This window comes from Martes martes (assembly GCF_963455335.1).
Source record: "Martes martes genome assembly, chromosome: 2".
In the NCBI taxonomy this organism is placed as follows: Eukaryota; Metazoa; Chordata; class Mammalia; order Carnivora; family Mustelidae; genus Martes; species Martes martes.
The window spans coordinates 137,424,119-137,444,510 of NC_137889.1; the positions used below are offsets into that span (position 1 = coordinate 137,424,119).

At 38.6% G+C, this 20,392-nt stretch overlaps 1 protein-coding gene across 5 annotated transcripts in view; it reads left to right on the forward strand.

Moving 5' to 3' along the window:
• The window catches only part of IL15 (interleukin 15), an 81,818-nt gene that overhangs the window by 23,610 nt on the left and 37,816 nt on the right, over positions 1–20,392 (forward strand). The window contains exons 1-2 of one of the 5 annotated variants that reach the window (XM_080796265.1): positions 7,811–8,214; positions 14,566–14,673. The exons of 3 other annotated variants lie outside the window; for them this stretch is intronic. The gene's annotated coding sequence lies outside the window, so the exon portion shown is untranslated. Of the gene's footprint in view, positions 1–7,810; positions 8,215–14,565; positions 14,674–20,392 lie in introns of those variants that run through there. One more of the 5 variants, XM_080796266.1, reaches the window with a different exon arrangement.

A 20,392-nucleotide genomic window follows, 5' to 3' on the forward strand; every position in this document is an offset into this window, starting at 1 on the left:
CAAAGACCTGATTAGGTCAGCCGTAATCTGGTATTACTGCTATGCATTCATGGGGAAGGCACATTGTTACAGTGTTTTTAAGAGGGTGTCACTTAACCTGGGGCAGATTCTCAGGGCAAAATGGCAGGAGAGCTGAGTTAGAGTTTCGTTTGTTTTCTAAGTATTTGTGTTGCCTCATCTTGGGTGTTTCCTGAAGGAGCTAACCTGCAGTCCCCCTGGGCTAGGAAACCTGAGTCCACGTTGCTAACAGGTCAAGGATTAGACTGTCTTGAGTCTACCCAGCTTTGAACCACAGTCTTAGGTGCTCTTAATCATCCTCCCTTTTGAAGTTAGGGATAAACAGGAAGCATACAAGCCATAGCCATGTCTCAGGGGCATTCTATTTGAAAATTGGATGGGTCTGAATGCTTGTTCTGTGCCTTTTAGTGTGTCTGCTAATTTCAATCTCATGCCATATGCGGAATTCATCAGTTGTCCTGGCTGTCAAGGTAGTTTGTTTCCTGATCGGAGAGGGAAAAGTATCCCAGGAATGCACCTCTTTGGGTGTGCCTGATAGAGCTGATGGAGCTTTATCGAGAGGATGGAAAAATATCCAGGGAAAATCCCAAAGAAGTTCTTAGGAGGTGATGGAGGAGCCTAGTGAAGTGGGAGGTAAAACCAGGATTAAGGGTTGGCTGTTAAATGAATATGATGCACAAGTGGAGACAAAAAATAAAAAAAAAAAGAAAACTAAGATTGATGGCTGTGTCCAAGACCAACTTTGAAATTGAACATTTTTCTCAAAAACGTTGATCTTTGCCATCAACACAAAGCTTAATAAGAATTCTTGTTTTTCTTGATATTGTATAATAGTAATGCCTTAGGTGATAGATTATTTAAAAGGGGGATTTGAAAGGGAATAAACTAGAGAAGATATTGTTAGAGGATGGGAGAAAATGATGAAAATAGGAATTTGCCTTAAACAGATCCAAAACAAATTAATCTTTTCTGACCAGTCATTGACTCTTTCCTTCTCCTCCATAACAGTTGGTATCTAAGATGTCTTTAGGCTAACTCTGAAATGTTTCTGGAACCACATCCTTCATAAGCCATTTGCAGTGATTCATTTGCAGAGTGCCAGGTCCTAGAGCATGCTGGCTGCTTCTAATGATTTAACTGTGGAGTCCATTTAAAATCCCAGTCTCATCTTCATATGTTCCTCCAGTTCAAGTTAGACCTGTGGGACCAGTAGGGGGAAGAAGGTGTGGTTCACGTTTTCATGCCTTCTAGCCTCCTTCTGGTTTTCACGGATGGAAATTGGGACCCAGGGGGACGTAGGGCAAAAGGGCCAGATTTCTTCTGATAGGAGGTCATTCTCTGTTGGTTGTTGTTTCTCTTCCTGGCTAATAGTAACTCACCATTGATACTTTCTGTGGGGGGAGGGTTCTAGAGTTGGGCATTTCCGTGGGACTTGTGTGAGTTCTTCCTCACACGTGTAGTGGTCTCTACACTGGCCCTCTGTGTGTGATTAGTCTTAACCTCTTCCTGTCCTCTCAGCTCTCTCCACTAGTGGGACAGCCCACCAGGTAAGTCCCTAGTGGGACTTACCCATCAGGTAAGCAAGGGGACTTACCTGAGTCCCCTTGCTAAGAGGCTAGCTTTGATCCACAGCTTTGCTGAATCAAACACTGGAAATAAAATTTGATGCTTTTCTCCATTATTATATTTTTTTCCCCTTTGGTCAGGTAGGTTTAACAGCAAATCCCTTGAGCTGATATGATGTCTACCCAGGAGATGAGATGTCAGTCTGTACTGCTCAGGCTACCTACCATAACAAAATATCAGACCTGGGCTTCTGCAGGCTGGAAAGTCCGAGATCAAGGTGGCCGCTACTCATTTCTCTGGTGAGGACTCTTCTTGGCTTGCAAGTGGCTGCCTTCTCGCTGTGTCCCTACGTGGTGGAGAGAGAGGAAATAATGTCTCTTGTGTCTCTTCTTATAGGGATACTAATCCCATCATGGGGGCCCCACCTTTATGACCACATTCAACCTTAATCACATCTCCAAACACCATCACAGTGGGGGTAGGGCTGTGACATAAGAATTTTGGGGAAAACAATTCAGTCTATAGCACAGTCTCTTTTATATATAGCCCCAGAGCATTTCTCATCATTCCCTTGGCTGGTGATTCTAACCATTGCCTTTCTCCTCCTTTCTGGTATTTTAGTATTCTGTGTGTGGACGTGGGAAGGGTTCTTGGGGTGAAGTTGGTGGTCTGGAGGAAGTAAAAGTAGTAAGGGCTTGCCTGAGTTAGCTCTGGACTGGGTGTCTGGACCTAGCTGTAAAACTCTCTTTAGAATTAAGGCAACTTAATGCTTCTTCATCCCCAGCATTGGGTTCTATTCATCAGTTCCAGGGCAGGAGTAAAGCCACATTCAAGATCCTCTTAAACTATCATCCTTACCCACCTTCTTGAATTCTGAGCTCTGTGGGCAATGTCAATTTGCTGGAGTGACACTACTAGTTTTTTTTTATTTTTATTTTTTTTAAGATTTTATTTATTTATTTGACAGACAGAGATCTCAAGTAGGCAGAGAGAGAAGGGGATGCAGGCTCCCCACTGAGCAGAGAGCCTGATGTGGGGCTCGATCCCAGGACCCTGAGATCATGACCTGAGCCAAAGGCAGAGGCTTTAACCCACTGAGCCACCCAGGTGCCCCACTATTTTTTTTTTAAGTAGTATATCATTTTTTATTCTTTTACTTTCAATCTATCTCTTTATGTATTTTTTATTAACGTGTATTATTTGTTTCCAGGGTACAAGTCTCATTCTGAAAGGCCAGCTCAAATGTCACCTTCTCACTGAAGTCTTTCTCAATCCCTCATCTTCCTCTCTTTAGAATTAATTGCTTCACCCTATGTTTTAACATGGGCCTTTCTTTGTTTTTCTATTCAAACACTAAGTGCATTAGTTAGTTGTTTGCAATTTTACCCCCAGTTTGACAAGTTCCTTAAGGATCAAAACCAGTTACTAAGTTCTTATACACGATGAGTTTTGAATAAATATTTTAAATAATTCAGGAAGGTTTCAGCGTAAAACCATGTATATTGAATGGCTACACTTTTGGACTTAGAATTATATGAAGCTTTTATTAAATCAGTAAGAGTCAGAAGTAAGATTATATAGATAATTTTATTATTATTAATATTAACATAAATATTCTGTATGTTATGGGCCATACTGAATTTTGGATAAGATGTTTCTTATTTTATACTCCTTAGCTTTTAAAAGTGGCATAAGTATGACTACCTTTTTTTTTAAATGGAAATATCCTACTTTAGTGTTTTCTAGTGGTATAATTTGTTGGCATATTCAAACCCCTTCAAAATTATATGTCCCTTGAAAATATGATGTTATAATGTTGTGTTTTACTACTGAGTGTCTGAGTGGAGACTTTGCTACTCCACTTTTAGAATAGATATTTGTAACTTATTTTCAGCATCTTGCCTGGAGTTGGTCAGTAACTTGGTATCAAAACTCGACCATTTTCTTACACCATACACAAAGATAAACTCAAAATGGATAAAAGACCTCAACGTGAGGCAGAATCTATCAAAATCCTAGAGCAGAACATAGGCAGTAACCTCTTTGACATCAGCCACAGCAACTTCCTTCAAGACATGTCTCCAAAGACAAAGGAAACAAAAGCGAAAATGAACTTTTGGGACTTCATCAAGATCAAAAGCTTCTGCACAGCAAAGGAAATAGTCAACAAAACAGAGGGGCAACCCACAGAATAGGAGAAAATATTTGCAAATGACACTACAGACCAAGGTCTGATATCCAAGATCTATAAAGAACTCCTCAAACTCAACACATACAAAACAGATAATCATGTCAAAAAAAATGGGCAGAAGACATGAATACACACTTCTCCAATGAAGACATACAAATGGCTAACAGACACATGAAAAAATGTTCATCATCACTAGCCATCAGGGAGATTCAAATCAAAACCACACTGAGATACCACCTTACGCCAGTTAGAATGGCCAAAATTAACAAGACAGGAAGCAACATGTGTTGGAGAGGATGTGGAGAAAGGGGAACCGTCTTACACTGTTGGTGGGAATGCAAGTTGGTGCAGCCATTTGGAAAACAGTGTGGAGATTCCTTAGGACATTAAAAATGGAGCTACCCTATGACCCTGCAATTGTACTACTGGGTATTTACCCCAAAGATACAAATGTAGTGAAAAGAAGGGCCATCTGTACCCCAATGTTCATAGCAGCAGTGGCCACAGTCACCAAACTGGAAAGAACCAAGATGCCCTTCAACGGACAAATGGGTAAAGAAGATATGGTCCATATATACAATGGAGTATTATGCCTCCATCAGAAAGGATCAATACCCAACTTTTGTATCAACATGGATGGGACTGGAAGAGATTATGCTGAGTGAAATAAGTCAAGCAGAGAGAGTCAATTATCATATGATTTCACTTACTTGTGGAGCATAAGGAATAACACGGAGGACATAGGGAGATGGAGAGGAGAAGTGAGTTGAGGGAAATTGGAGGGGGAGACAAACCATAAGAGACTGTGGACTCTCAGAAACAAACTGAGAGTTTTGGAGGGGAGGGGGTGGGGGGGTTGGCTGAGTCTGGTGGTGGGTATTATGGAGGGCACGTATTGCATGGAGCACTGGGTGTGGTGCATAAACAATGAATTTTGGAACACTGAAAAAATACAAAATTTTAAAAAATGTCAGAAGGTCCTTGAAATTAAATATCATAACATTTGTGCATCCTTTGAATAAACTAGTGACATTTAAGATTGCTAAATTAAAAAAAGAAAGTAAATCTTTTAGCTTTTATGAGCCAAATGATCTACCGAATTAGTCCACTCTGCCTTTATTCCTGCCATAGACGTGGATGGGTGTGACTCTGTCCCAATAAAACTTTATGTACAAAACAGGTGGTAGGTGAGGTTTGGGCTATGGGTTATGGTTTGCCTACTCTGCATATATAAGATGAAGAAATTCTATTTCTCACTTGATCCTATATTATTATTTTAAAGGAACTGAGATGCTTAAAACCAACCAAATATGTAATCCAGCCATCCAGTTTCTGAATGATTTCACCAGCATAAGGAAATTAGAGATTAAAGTAGATCAGATTTTTTTGAATGACTCATTGAAACTTTTGAAAAATATTGAGAACAATGTGAAGTCAAGTTCAGTCTCAAGAGTGAAACAAAATAAAGTCATAGAAATGGAAATTCAAGGAAATTGACTTCTTTTTGATAAAGTGAAAATACACAATTTTTTAAAAAATTTTTTATTTCTTTTCAGCATAACAGTATTCATTGTTTTTTCACCACACCCAGTGCTCCATGCAATCCGTGCCCTCCCTAATACCCACCACGTGGTTCCTCCGACCTCCCTCCCCCCCCACCCCTTCAAAACTCTCAGGTTGTTTTTCAGAGTCCATAGTCTCTCATGGTTCACCTCCCCTTCCAATTTCCCTCAACTCCCTTCTCTTCTCCATCTCCCCTGGTCCCCCATGTTATTTGTTATGCTCCACAAATAAGTGAAACCATATTTTACTTTCAGTTTACATTTATCCCTTCAGGAAAAAATTCTGTAATGTGTGTATAGATCAGGATAAACAAAGGAGTAAGTAGAAGTGTTTATGAAAATTGAAACAATATGAATCCTTGTGGGAAGAAGGTAACTCCTCTCTTGTGCAGTCATTTCCGGCATCAGGAAATAATAAAGTAAATATAAATTGAAAGAAAAAGTATGATGAGCTCGCTTCATATGATTCCTTGAAACTGCTCTGTTTCTTAGAATCTTTATTAGGAATTCCCCAAACTCAAGAAACAACTTAATGACAGTTTCAGGGTAGACACATGTTAGGAGTTGCTGCTGCTGAGAGCTCAGGGAAGAAGCAGGATGGGATGTTGGATATTGACGGATAGAATAGCATTCGTAGAATAGCAACGTAGCTCTGAATTGTCTTGTCACTACGAGAGATTTATGAAAATAAATAGACACATTATTTTAAGAAAACCCATTATGATCTATTCCGGGGCAGGAAATAGGGGAATTTTCTTTAAATGAAATCATACTTGCAATATGCAAAAAAATTTAACAGGAACCTCCCCTTAGATTTGAGGTCATAAGCAAAGTGCTATGTGCTTTCTGTGTTTCTAATTCTCCTTGATTCCTAGACTTTTAGTTATGGCTTCCTTTGGGATACTGCGTAACAGAAGCATTTTGATGTGGTTGTTTTGTGTAGGCCTGTGATAGTTGTTCTTGTGTGATGTGAGGGAGGATTGAGAAGAATATAGACTAGGTAGAATTAAAGATACGTTCTTACAATTTGCATAGTCAAAACAGGCCATCAACTGTAAGATGTTTCTTAATGAGCACTGGGGTTGCAGTAACCAGGATTCAGAGAGGTGCTTTTTCTGTAGGCTGTTCCTTTGAAGGTATCTTTTATTTTGGGGAATCCATTGGGAAGCATACTAGACTCTACGCTCAAGAAATTTTGGCCACATTGATGTTTGTGCTAACTAAATATCCCATGTAGTATTTATCATTATCTTTGTTTTCTTTTTTTAGATTCTGAAATAAATGCATTTAGAAAGCTGAATTTGAGGATAGACTAGGTTATATAGGATCTCTTTTCTACACACTTTGCTTTTTTTTATTTTGGCCAGGACTGCAACTTATAGGCGTGGGTGGTCTTGAGTCATCATCTTTAATTCCATTTATATCAAGCTTTTAATCTTTTTCCTTACTGTTTTTCTGATTATCAAAGTAATATGTGCTCATTATGGTAAGAGTGAAACTATAGGAAACCGTAAAGTGGGGAAAATATCAGATCTAGCAATGCAATTACTAAGAGACGACTCATTGCATCGTTATTTTTTCTACAAAGTGAATACAAAAAAGTTGGAACATTTGCCTCGTAGTTTGTTTTCTTTTTTCTTTTTTTTTTTTAAGATTTTATTTATTTGACACAGAGAGAGAGATCACAAGTAGGCAGAGAAGCAGGCAGAGAGAGAGGGGGAAGCAGGCTCCCCGCTGAGCAGAGAGCCCGATGTGGGGCTCGATCCCAGGACCCTGAGATCATGACCTGAGCCGAAGGCAGAGGCTTTAACCCACTGAGCCACCCAGGTACCCCTCGTAGTTTGTTTTCTTAACAGCAGATGGTGACATTTCCCTTTGACATTACATAAGTAAAGTAAATATTATTCTTAATGTGCGTATAATACTCTGATTTAAAATGTATCACAATCTATTGTGATTGCATTCATTTGTGGTTATTAAAAATAATACTTATGTGAATATATCTTTGAATAAATCTCCATCTAGATTTCTGACAATTTTGTTAAGGAAAATTTCCAAAGAGGAAAATTAAGATGTCTGACATTTTAAATATTTTAATGGTGCTCAGCACATATTCCAGAAAATATGTATAAATTTATACCTTTGGCACCATTCTGTGAGCCTTGGTGATATGTCATCCTCACGAGTCCTGACATTTTAGAGTTTTAAAACAATTTTTCCTGGTGCCGTGACGAATAGCACAGTAGCTTGGGACCAGTGTAATTTCCCGCCAGGAACTCATATGGCATGGGATTGCAGGGTGACTCACAAACCATCCATAACAAACGACAGAGACAGCGAAAAGCCATAAAATCCAGCCTTGTGTCAGTGTAGGCAAAAGCAGTGGAGGCCAAGCAGAATTTGTCCCGGAAGCCCTACTGAATAGCACAGAGGAATGGCAAGACAGGAGGGCCCCGTGACAGCAGAGGTCCACAGTCACCAGCAGATCAGTAGTCCGAGAAGGAAAGAACCCTGTTCTGAGTTGGAACGAAGCTCCAACAGGAAGTCACTGCTGTAAGAAATGGAGAAAGATTCTCTGTTCCCGTTGCTGGCAGATCTCAGAGGGCACGTTCCAGAAGGAGGGGAATGCACTGGAAGGAAGGATCTGTGTTCCTCAGTGGCAGCTTCCAGGGATGAAGCTAGACCGGCTCAGAACAGAGGCATACGCCGCCTCTTAGGAACTCGGAGAGACTTCACAGGGGCTTCTCGCCTGGGCTTTCCTCCTGACGTGGAGATGGGAATGAACAAACAGGCTCTGTGGCTTATCTTTAACCAGGATGATGATGGAGTTAGTAACACATTCTTGACCTTCTCTCTGCCTGAGAACGGCCACTTAAGGTGCAGTCTGTGTGCTGTGTGCCCTTAGAAATGCCTAGCCCCACAGTCCTCCCTTCTGTGGGCTCTCTCCCCTCTCCTACTTTGTGCCGATTTTTACTTCCTCCTGCTTGCCTGGAATCGCACTCCTTAATGGAATACTTTTTCTGTGTCTAATGATGATGTCATATCTATTGTTTGTCTGGTGTCCATTGGGATTTCTTCTCTGATTCATTTGTTATTAAAAAACGTATTGCTTGATTTTCAAGCATTTAAGAATTCCCTAGGTATTTTCCTGTTACTGATTTCACCGCCAGAATTCTGTCAGAGAATAAGCATTGAATAATTTCAGTACTTTTAATTTTGTAATGACTTGCTTAATGACCCAACATATGGTCAACTTTGGCAAATGTTCCAGTAGAACTTGAAAAAAGTGTGAATTTTGACGTTGTTGGTACAATGCAGAGTACAAGTCAGGTAGATCAAGTGTATTTTTTTTTTCAGACCTACCCTATCCTTCCTGAATTTATATTTTATTATTATTCTATGAACTTGTGAGAGGGATATTTATAAGTCACCCACAATAGTGGTGAATTTGCCTATTTTTCCTTTACTTCTATTCATTTTCTTGATAAAATTTAAAGCTATGGTTTTAGAAGGTTTTCTCTTGGATGGTGATCCCCCCTGATGGATGGACATTTCCATGGGTATGAAGTGCCCTCCTGTCTTGTTATTTGGTTTTCTGTCTGCTTTTGCCAATATTATACAGTTATCCCAGATTATTTCATTTTATCTTTGCATTATATATAGTTTCCCTTCCATTTACCTTCGGCCTGTCTTTGCCCGTATGTTACAGGCGTGTCTCTTGGCTCTGTTTTACATTTTTGTTTTTAATTCCACTTGACAATCTTAGTCCATTTTCATTTAATATAAGTACTGATATAATTGTGTTTATATTTCCCATCCATATCTTTATGCATCTTTTTCTTCCTTTCTTGCTTTTCTGTAGGTTAATCAACTTTTTACTATCCCCTTTCCCTCTACTAATTTGTTAGTTAATATTTTACTCTTATGCGTTACCTTAAATATTACAACATACATCTTTTTAAAGTTGCTCCTCTGGATATTAGTTGTTATCTACATCATTTGTGTATTAAATTGTATCTGGTGATTTTTTTTTTTAAGATTTTTTTTATTTGACAGAGAGAGAGAGAGGGAACACAAGCAGGGGGAGTGAGAGAGGGAGAAGCAGGCTTCCTGCTGAGCTGGGAGCCTGATGGGGGATTCAGTCCCAGGACCCTGGGATCATGACCCCAGTGAATGGCAGACACTTAACGACTGAGCCACCCAGGTGCCCCTTATCTGGTGATTTTTTAAAGAAGAGATGGTTTCAGTGTGATTTAACCTCTTTTAGAGTAATATAAACTTTAAATTATTTTCATGAGGTCATAATATCGTTGACCACCTAAGCTTGGTCAAAATTTTACAAGAAGAAAACTACCCATGATTTCATTTATGAACATCAGTGCAAAACTCAGAAAATTATCAGGAGAAAGAATCCAGTAACTCATTCAAGGAGTAATATATCATGGTAAAGTAGAGTTCATTCCAGGAATGAAAAATTATGAACTCTACTAAAAAGAATTAATCATATTAATTGATCTAAGGGAAAAATTATGTTAATCTCTATAGATGCTGAGTGTTCATCTGACAAAATTCAACAGCCATTCTAGATATATTTTTTTAAAGAGACAACTCAGTAAAGTAAGAGTTAAACATTTTGTAACCCTAACAATTTATGCAATCACACATATATGCACACGCCAAAGACAGTATAATAATTAATGGCAAAATGCTAGAGGCACTTCTGCTATTTCTGCCAAAAGACGAACAAGATAAGGGCGCACAGCTCTCATGCCTACTGCTGATGCTTTACCAGAGCTGTTAGTCAACAGCACCAGACAAGAGAAACTGTTGTTGTGGATGACTTTAATACTTAGAAAACCCTAAAGAATGTAACTGAAAAGATTTCTAACTATGATTTAATTCTAACATCTAAAAGAGAGCACGGGGGAAAAAAAAAAAGACAAATCTGACTCATTAAATACTTTGGTTTGGCAACAAAACAAAAAAGCAGCTACTCTAGAGAAATCCTGCAGACGACTGGTAAATTGGCAAAAGTATTTACCTCTGAAATCACCAAGTTTTTTTTTTCTTTTTTTAAAGATTTTATTTATTCATTTGAGAGAGAGAGAGCGAAAGAGCACAAGCAGCGGGAGTGGCACAGGGAGAAGCAGACTCCCAGCTGAGCTGGGACTCAGGGCCCTGGGATCATGACCTGAGCCGCAGGCAGACTCTTAGCCATCTCAGCCACCCAGGCACCCCGCCAAGAGTTTTCCAATGTATTTTAGAAATCGTGGGTTTGGGGAGAAATAAAAAGCAGTAGAAGAACCGGCAAAGATCATGAATAGGCAGTTTGCATAACAAGAAATGCAAACAGTCTTTGAATTCATAAAAATTCAACCTCCTGCAAAATGGTAGTCTTTTTTTGATTTATGGAATGTGGGAATATAAGTATATATTTCTCAATTTGCTTACATTTCATCAGGAAACTGTCAAGGTTTCACAGGAGCTAATAAAAATGGTTGTTTAGATAAAGAGAAGAGGGTGGAGAGAATACAGGGTGGAAAGGGAAGAGAATGAGGGCGTGATTTCTAAATGAATACCTTTTCATATTGTTTCGTTTCTCAACATTGTGACTATATTACCTTTAGAGAAAAAATACAATAAAATGTAATTTTTTGTGAATTTCTTAAGTGAGAAATTTTATTTCATTCTATCTTGCATTCTTGGTAACTGTAGACATTGAATTCCTTAAAAGTGTCTGCATTTTTACTCTTTGTACCTATCTGTTCAAGTTTCTCATATTTGGAGATATTTTTTCTGACCAAATTTTATAATCCTTTAATATGTAGGTCACCAGTACATTTAAAATTTTTATTTAGACATTTTTAGTCTGTTTATCCCATTATTTTATTCATTATTCATTAATATATTGAACTTAATCATTTTTATTTTGTCAAATCTATCGATCTTATTTTGTTGAATTTTTTAAAAATTGCCTTAAGCCTATCCAGAAATCAGGTGCTTACTTAACGTATTTTTTCTAGCTGTTTTTTTTTTTAAAAGCTGGAATTTGTCATGTGAAGTGAGAGGAGAATATAATTTTTCTCAACGCCTAACCAGTAGCTTCACAGGGTCTTTGTTAAATAGTAACCATTTTTCTTACCTGCTGTTCCAAGATTCTTTCATAGAGCTATCTGTCAGTACAGCGGTCACTTACTTTCATTTTGCGGTAAATTTTGACATCTACTAGGACTAGTTTTTTTTTTTTTAAATTGACTTTTAATTTCAAAATTATTTTCACCAGTGGACTCTTCCACATGAACTTAAAAATCATAGAGTCAATCTCACTTCCTGTTTTAATTTTTATGTCAATTTCACTTCCAATTTCATCTCTTATGAAATAACTTGGAAAGAAAATTATACCTCTGTAATATACACTGTTACCATTCAGGAATTAAATATGCTTCTCAAAGTATTTGATTGTCCTTTTTGCTTTTCAATCTAGTTTTACTGATTTTTTATATTGTTCTAGTGTATTTCCTTATCATGTTCATTCCTAAGTATTGTATAATTTTGTCAGTAATGTGAATTAGGTAATTTTCTCTACGTATTGCTAAGATACAGATGATGAACATGAAAATAAGTGGTTATTTAATTTCTTTTTTCATTCATTTTGTTACAAACTTTCTCATAGAACTTGCTATTTTAGTTCATATGATGTCTCAGGTAATTTGCTTACTTTGTTAGTTAAATAATTGTAGAATCAAAATAAATAATTGTAGTATCTACAAGTAATGGTTTTGTTTTTGAATAGTTATAATTGTATATTTTTACACCTTGTTTTTATTAATCAAATTTCAGGGGCACCTGGGTGGCTCAGTTGGTTAAACATCTGCCTTTGGATCAGGTTATGATCACAGGGTCCTGGGATCGAGTCCTGCCCACATCAGGCTCCCTGCTCAGCGGGGGAGTCTGCTTCTCTCTCTGCCTCTGTGCTCTCTCTCCCTCTCTCTCAAATAACTAATAAAAGCCCAAAAAGATAAAAGAAAGGAAAGAAATTCTGGGAATTTCTTGCAGATACCAAAGAATAGCCGTGAGAGCATCCATTCTTATTCTTCAATATGATGTGGATACTTGGAGTGATTTGCTAGTAGGTTTGAAGCTGGAATTAGTTTTAGGAAGATTTGCTTGTAATAGGAAATTACTGTTCTATTCCTATTATTAAGAATTTATTATTCTAAAATAATGTGTAGTGAATTTTGCCAGATGTATTTTTAGCTCAGGACTGGTGCGGTGTTGAAGAGATTGGGCTGACTGGAATTTGAAACACGGCTCTGCCACTTGGCCGCATTGCATCACAGCCTCTGGGTGGCTGCTTAGGCTCTGCTCTCACTTTCCTCATTTACAAAGTGCAGATAGCAATCATACCTACCTCATAGGCATTCTATAAATGGCACATGAGCTTAAGCCTGTGATGTGTTTGGCATTGCCCTTGGAATAGAGCTGGCACTCAGTAAGCGATGACTATTATTGCCATCTGTTGAGATGATGGTATGATTTTTCTATGGGGTAACTTAAGATGGAAGAATTTGACCAAAGCAAGTCTGACTGCAATCTTCAATTGCGGGGCCCACCTTCGTGAGAGCTCACATCTGCCCATCCCGTGTTTGAGCATCTGTGGTTTAATTCTTACTCTTTTTTTCCACTCTCAGTATGCCACTCACCTTAACAAAAATTGTACTTGCTTTGTCCAGTCAGCAGGGTTAAGAAACAAGTTCGTCTTCTATTTTTCAGGGCTCTGTTTATTCAGTTATCAGGAGGAAGGGTGGAGTTGAATCAAATAATAATTTTTCAGTGTTTTTTCCTTCTGGTCCTCTTATAGTGGGTGATATTGGGAAAGGTGCTTATTTTTGTCTTGGTATCGTCATGCACATAATATTGAGAAGGTTGTCAAAGCACTCTGAGGGTTAGCCATACACACATATATATACCGAGGATTAGTCATGTATGTGCATAAGCATGGGCCTCACTTTCATCATCTGCCTAAGTCAGCTTACTTAATTCTCTATCTAAAGTTTAATTTTCTGATGCAGTCGGTTATTTAAATATTCAAAGGAGAAAGGTAACCCGAGGTTAACATTTCTTTATGCGACATTAGGCTTTGTCTACCATCACTGTTACTAGTAAAGCTCACTTTACAGAGATGGATTTGTGCATTACAAAAGCATACATGATGTGTGATTATTTTTTCTCAATGCCTGCTGAGAGAGGTTTTCTTTAAAATGGAAGTCCTTTGGAAAGATAGATGCTGCAGATCCTCTGAGCCTCAGTCTACCTTACTGGGTCCTTCTTTTAAAAGCCATCTCTGTTCTACTGGGGTCAGCTTGCTTTATGCCATCTCCCCGCTGTCTCTCCTGTGCACGCTGCTGCCTCAGTCATCTTCTATGTTCTTTTTTGGGTTTAGGGAGAAACTTCTGACTTGCTTCCAGAGAGGAGACTTGGTTGTGTTCTCAGTCTTTTTCTCTGCCTAGCTGATCCTCGTCTTGGTTCTTCTATCACATTTTACTGCCTCTAGAATGGGGCTACCCAACACATTGGTATCCATTAGGGATTTCAAAGCTGAGAGGCAAGACCAAGCCTTCCCCCAAGTGTACTCTCCACTCACTTTCCCAAATATATCAACCCCCCCAAAGGGGGAATTTGCTGCACACGTGTCTTCTTCAACCTCTGTTTCTCTTAGGCTTCTTACGTCCTTGTTGAGACATCTACTTGCATCCCATCTTTCTGATCCTGATAGTAACATGTTGTCTGGTGTTTATATATAGATTGTGTTTTTACTCTCTACTGTGAAGAAGCTCTCTCTAGACCAAGTCACATTTTCAAGGTAGGAGCCTCTGGTAAAGCTAGGTGGTAGGGATCTTCCAAACAGGAATGAACATTGGTTTAGTTGAGAAGAGCATAGTATAGTGGTAAACATATGGATGCAAGCCAGGCTGCCTGGTTTCCTGCTCTGGTGCTGCCACCTGTTCACTGAGTAACTTTGGGCAAATTGTATAATTTCTCTGTTCCTCAGATTTCTCACCTTTATGCTAAGATAATATCATTATCTTTCTTACAAAGTTGCCATAATAAAGAAGTTAGTTAAAAATATATGCATAGCTTAGAACAGTAACTGATAAGTAGTACTTATTTGTTAGCAATTATTCTTTCGATATTATTAATCATAGTAAAAAATTATCTTTCTTTTAGATATTTGAAGGCATGGAACATAAGTGGAATGTGGTAAAGTGATCGACCTTACTGGAGGGAAATGAGAAACTTGCTATTGTCAAGTAAATGGAAAATTTGGAAATAAAGGTACCTGAGTGAGTAGGACTTTGAAAGTGTCATAGTATGTATGTATGTGTGTATTAAAAATACCGTAGTATTTAGACATGTAATAGTAAGCAGTAGGAAGACTTGATAAAATTTGGGTGATGGTAATGTTGTTATAAATGAACCCATAAGGAATACAAAGAGTAGAGTCAAAAAGTGAGAGAAAAGATTGAAGTTAAGAGAGTTCAGCCTTAAGGACACACAAGCCCAGGTTAAGTTGTTGCAAATAGCAGCAGGGATCCAGGAAGGCATAGAGGTGACTGGCTGGTGTTATAGAGGGACTCCGGCCAGTGATGAATAGGAGAGAAATGGAGAGTTGTCAGAAGAGGGTACTGTCTAGGGAGAATTTTTTTTGAGGGGTAGGGGGTGGTGTGCGTTGGGAGGTACTCCTTTCTCTGATGTAGTCTATAAGAGTTTTTGTAGGCCTGGACAGTAAAATTTTGATTTTAGGTCAAGTTTGAGATAGCGATAAGCTATTCAGGTAGAAACATCCATTGGTCAGGAATTGACAAATAGTTTGTGTTAAGGGCAAGATGGTAAATATTTTAGTCTTTGTGCACCAAATATGGACTCTGTTTACAGAATCTTCTTTTTAAATGTTTTAAACTCTTCTTCTAATTTTTTTAAAAAGGTAAAAAATGTAGAACATAAACAAGCTGCAACCTGATTTGTCATCTAAAGACCTAGCTTGCCAACCCCTGCTGTAATTTATTGCAGAACAGAACCTTGGCAGAGTTGTGGGTTAGAGATCTAGATTTAGATTTCTTTTTTTTTTTTAAAGATTTTATTTATATATTTGACAGAGAAAGAGATCACAAACAGGCAGAGAGGCAGCGGGGAGGGGGGATGGGGAGCAGGCTCCCTGCTGAGCTGAGAGCCCGATGCAGGGCTTGGATCCCAGGAACCTGAGATCATTGACCTGAGCCGAAGGCAGAGGCTTAACCCGCCACCCAGACACCCCTAGATTTAGATTTCTTCATCTTTAGCAACTATATAATTTGAGAAGTCATTAGTGAGCATTGATGCCTGTATTACAGTATTCTAACTAAAATTGAATAGTGTTGTGAAGATAAAATGATATAAATATTTAAAGCAAAAGAATTTTTGTCTAGAACTAGATTTTATAAAATTATGTTTTTCTTCTTGTGAGTCCTGTAAAGTTACTTTGTAAGAACTTCTCTTTCAACTAGATACCAAAGTAAGTTCAATAAAATTAATACAGATACGTTTCTAAAATACTTATGAGAACGTAACATAACCATTTCAGGGAACTCATGATTTCATAGTTCCACAGAAATTAACGTAAAATTATGTTTGACTTGCTGGGTATCACAGGTGTCACAGAGATGAAAAGTGTTACTTTCGGTCTATGATGCTGTCATCATGATAAATGATAGAATGAAACCAGACATAAAAATTGTAGCTGATGTGGGAGAGAGAGGTTCTTGTCTCATGGGGTCTAAGAATGAATCTCTCAGATAAAGGAGAGTGAGTAAAGTGATAGAAGTTTATTAAGCAAGGATACAGGAAAAAAGCTCTCAGGAGTGAGAGGGGCCCCTACAGGTTGCCACTAAGGGCTTTTGGGGATCTCTTTTATAGAAAGCTAACCAGGGATCTTAAATCTGTTTAACATCTCTGTTGATTGCACCGTTGAGTAAGGACTAGTGATAACCCCTTCAGTGGTGTCCTTTTTAGGGTCCAGTAATTCTTGGTTGGTCACAAGTAGCTGTTATATAAGACCCCACCTCTGACATCTAGGACTGGATGGTCTGGTTTGTTCCCTTATCTCTGGTTTCCTTTCATCTCCTATGTTTTGAATTTTGTGAGCCTGGTCCTATGGCCCCGTGCCTGTCTCTCCCTGCCTAGCCCCGCCTGTCCCTTATTCGTAACCAGCTGCCCTCACTTTAAGACATTGAGATTATTTATATTTTAACTGTGGGGTTGGAGGGAGTTGTATTCTTTTAAAACTGACCAAAGTAAATGCGTATAGAAAGAATTAATAAAAACAGTTTGAGTTCTTTAATTCTATCCAAATTAACCAGAATCAATGGTACAATTTAAAGAAGGCTCTTAAGCTAGCCAAAATTAATGAGTCCATTTATTCCCTCGACTCAAGTAGATTACTACAGAGTAAGTACATTTTCCTAGCTGACTTTTATTGATTGTAAATTTAGCCAAGGCATTTTGTATTTTACAACAAATTTCTAGAGAGATTCAGTCTTTTTTGTTAAAACCTAGAAATTATTTTGTTTTAGTTAAGGTGATGCTTTATTTCTGATAAACTTTTGAAATCCACAAAGACTATTACTCTCTTACAGATGCAGAGTTCAGATTACAGAGAGTAGTTTTAGATGAACTCAGTATTATGTTCAGTTTCAAGTTCTCGGTTTTAAGAGAAACATTGATAAGTAGAGTTTGACTTAGGAGAAGACAAGCAAAAATATAAAATATCTAGGTACTAACTCAAGTGAAAGATAGCCAAAACAATGAGCATGGAAAAGAAAAAACTTGGAGGGACTGGGGGTGTGTTTGCAGGGGGTAGGGGAGCTACATGTATATCATTTTTCTTGAATATTTAAAATAGCAGAGGAAACACCAATGGATTCATTTATCCATTCATCCATCTATCTGTCCATACATTTATCCATCCAGCCTTAAAAATATACCCTTCTTTATTGCAGTCGCCATGCATGTCCTTGAGATACAAAGATGCATTAGGTAAGCCCGACCTGAACAAAGTCACAGACTAAAAGGGAGACTCAGTTTTGTGGACACACTAATTAACTGGGTAAACTAATCAGACTTTGTTTCCTTCTCTTTAAATCTGGGGCGCCTGGGTGGCTCAATGGGTTAAAGCCTCTGCCTTCGGCTCAGGTCATGATCCCAGGGTCCTGGGATCGAGCCCCGCATCGGGCTCTCTGCTCAGCGGGGAGCCTGCTTCCTCCTCTCTCTCTGCCTGCCTCTCTGCCTACTTGTGATCTCTGCCTGTAAATAAATAAATAAAATCTTAAAAAAAAATCTGGATAGTAACGATAACTAGCTCATAGGTTATGTTGGGGGAAAAGGAGGTTGTGAAAAGTACTTCAGAGTGTTATGGAAGGTTAGATGATCTTATGTTATAGTCTGAGGGATATATTGACAAAGATTTACAAACTCCTATTTTCTATATCTTGTGATTGAAAAATTTATATATAGCGACTCAGTTGTCTGTTGCTATATAAGAAAACACCCGAAATTTAGTGGCTTCAAAACCACCACCCTTAATTATTTCTCATGATTCTGTCTTGTTGGGTGGGCAGCTTTTCTGCTGGCCTTGTCTGGTTTTATCCAAGGTTTCCTCACTCCCATGTATGGGAACCTAGGACTGGCTGTGGTCTGAGTTTTTCTCTCCCTGTAGTTTCTTCATTAGTAGTTTCCCTGGTTTTGCTTTCAAGGCAGTGGAAACATTCCAAGATGGAGAAAATGCAGTGGCAAGCCCTCCTAGGACCTAGCCTTGGAGATCGCTGGTTGTTTCTGCCACATCCTCTCAGTCATAGCAGGTTCTGGGGAGAGGGCCAACCCAGATTGGTGGGAGGGGAAAGAGACTCCACATCTCTGGTGAGCAGAGTGGTGAAGTCATGTTGTATAAGGGCGCGGGATGCCCGGGATTGTTGTGGCCATCTTCCTAACACTGTGGGTTTTCATTTCGCATTTGATAAAGTGTAAGTATTTTTCTATATACAAGGGCTAATGGTAAGATTTTATTTATTTATTTGACAGAGAGAGATCACAAGTAGGCAGAGAGGCAGGCAGAGAGAGAGGAGGAAGCAGGCTCCCCGCTGAGCAGAGAGCCCGATGCGGGGCTCGATCCCAGGACCCTGAGATCATGACCTGAGCCAAAGGCAGTGGCTTAACCCACTGAGCCACCCCGGGGCCCCTAACGGTTGTATTTTTTTCCCTATACTTCAGTGATCACTACTAGCACATAATAATATGAAATAAGCTATGGTTTAAGTTCTAGACAGCTCATAGTAATTGTTTATAATTAAAGAAAAATTGTAACAACTTCTAACTAATGTGTTGAATTAAGGATCTGTTTGTATCTCTGAGGAAATCTACTGGTTTGAGAGTTTTAAAGTCTTTTTAGTTGATCATTACATTATCGTCAGTGGTTTAGCAATAGAATTTATTAGAATTTTTTTAGAATTTATTAATTCTTAATAGCTGTTGCCCTTATTCCTTGATGACAAAAAGAGAAATAGGTTTTAATTCATTTTTTTTTTCTCTCAGTGTATAACCAAGGCTTAAAGAGCATAGAATAGGGATGGGGAGTGATTTTAGCTTTTTGTTTGTTGTTTTAATCTAGTAGTTTCAAGGTCATTTCAATTGGTTAGAGTTTCCTTTCTTTTTAAGTGACTTCACAGCAAAATATGTTCTTGCATATATCTTTGTTGTTTTGCAGTCTCAGTAACTTCATAATTTATATACTACAGTATCTTGTGGGTATATCTGACAAAATGGGAACACAGTCTTGCCCATTTTACTAAAAACAAGGGATTTCAAACATTTGGGAGTAGCAGGAGTTTTCCATAGAAAAATATTCACAGGATCTAGATTGAACAGTAGATTTCATACGTAAGAGCAAACTTCATACATAAAATCAGGGAGGGCTGCTAACCACTTCTAGTTTGGCACTAAAAACAGACATAAAAGCAATAATAACAAAGGAGAGATACTCCAGTTTATAGACAAGTATGTCTGTTGAGTATAGTCCTAGTTTTAGGGAATGTCTTCATTTTCTTGAAAACACAACTCAGTTCCTTATCTTCTAGCTTTAGACATGTGGCCCCCTCCATGTGCTACTCTCCCGTCCCCTTCTCACTTAAGGAACGTCTGCTTGCCCTGGAGGCCCTAGCTTCCGTGTTTCTTCCTTCAGAAAGTCTGTTTTCAGGCTAGACACCTCTCTTGTGTGTTTTCATAGTGTTTTCCTCTAGTAATTCCCACTATTATGTAATAGCTGTGGGTTCGTCTTCCTCACTGGACAGTGAGCTTAACGAGGACAGGTGTGACATTGACCTTGATCACCGTTGTATCTTCATTTCATAGTCAGCACTTAGAGCATTGCAGTGGGCAATCCATATTTGTTGAATGGATTAATTTGGGGTAGACTGATAAAATTTCCTTCTTGCCTTTATGCATTTTTCATCCAATTACAAATTCAACAGAAGCCCTGTTTTCTGGACCAGGACCCGTAGTTGTTTGGCATTGAAAAAGAAAAAGTATACAATGATTCATCTTTTCGTCGTGTGCAAAATATCAGACATTCAGCCCCACTATTCACATGGTCTCTCATTAAATGGTAGCTTTATGTCACGCAGGATATGATTTTATTTGATTGCCTTGTTATTTTTGGCAATTCCCTTAGCACGTTGCTCTGAGAATTATGGTACCTAAATCAAATACCTCAACTTTGCTTTATCTCCTCACCATATTTCCTATGCTGGTGATGTCTCTTTGCTTCCTACAGCTTTCTGTGGCTTCCTTGCCCTCTTCAGACGGATAATAACCTCCTGGTCCCACTGTCCTCAGAGCTCCCCACTATTAGATGGTGGTTCTTTGAACACATCAGCCTCTTATGACGCATAAGAGGTAATGTGTTTATTTCCTTCCCACAGTGTGTTTCCACTCACATTCTGTAATTGGCTACCTTTCCCGAACTTCT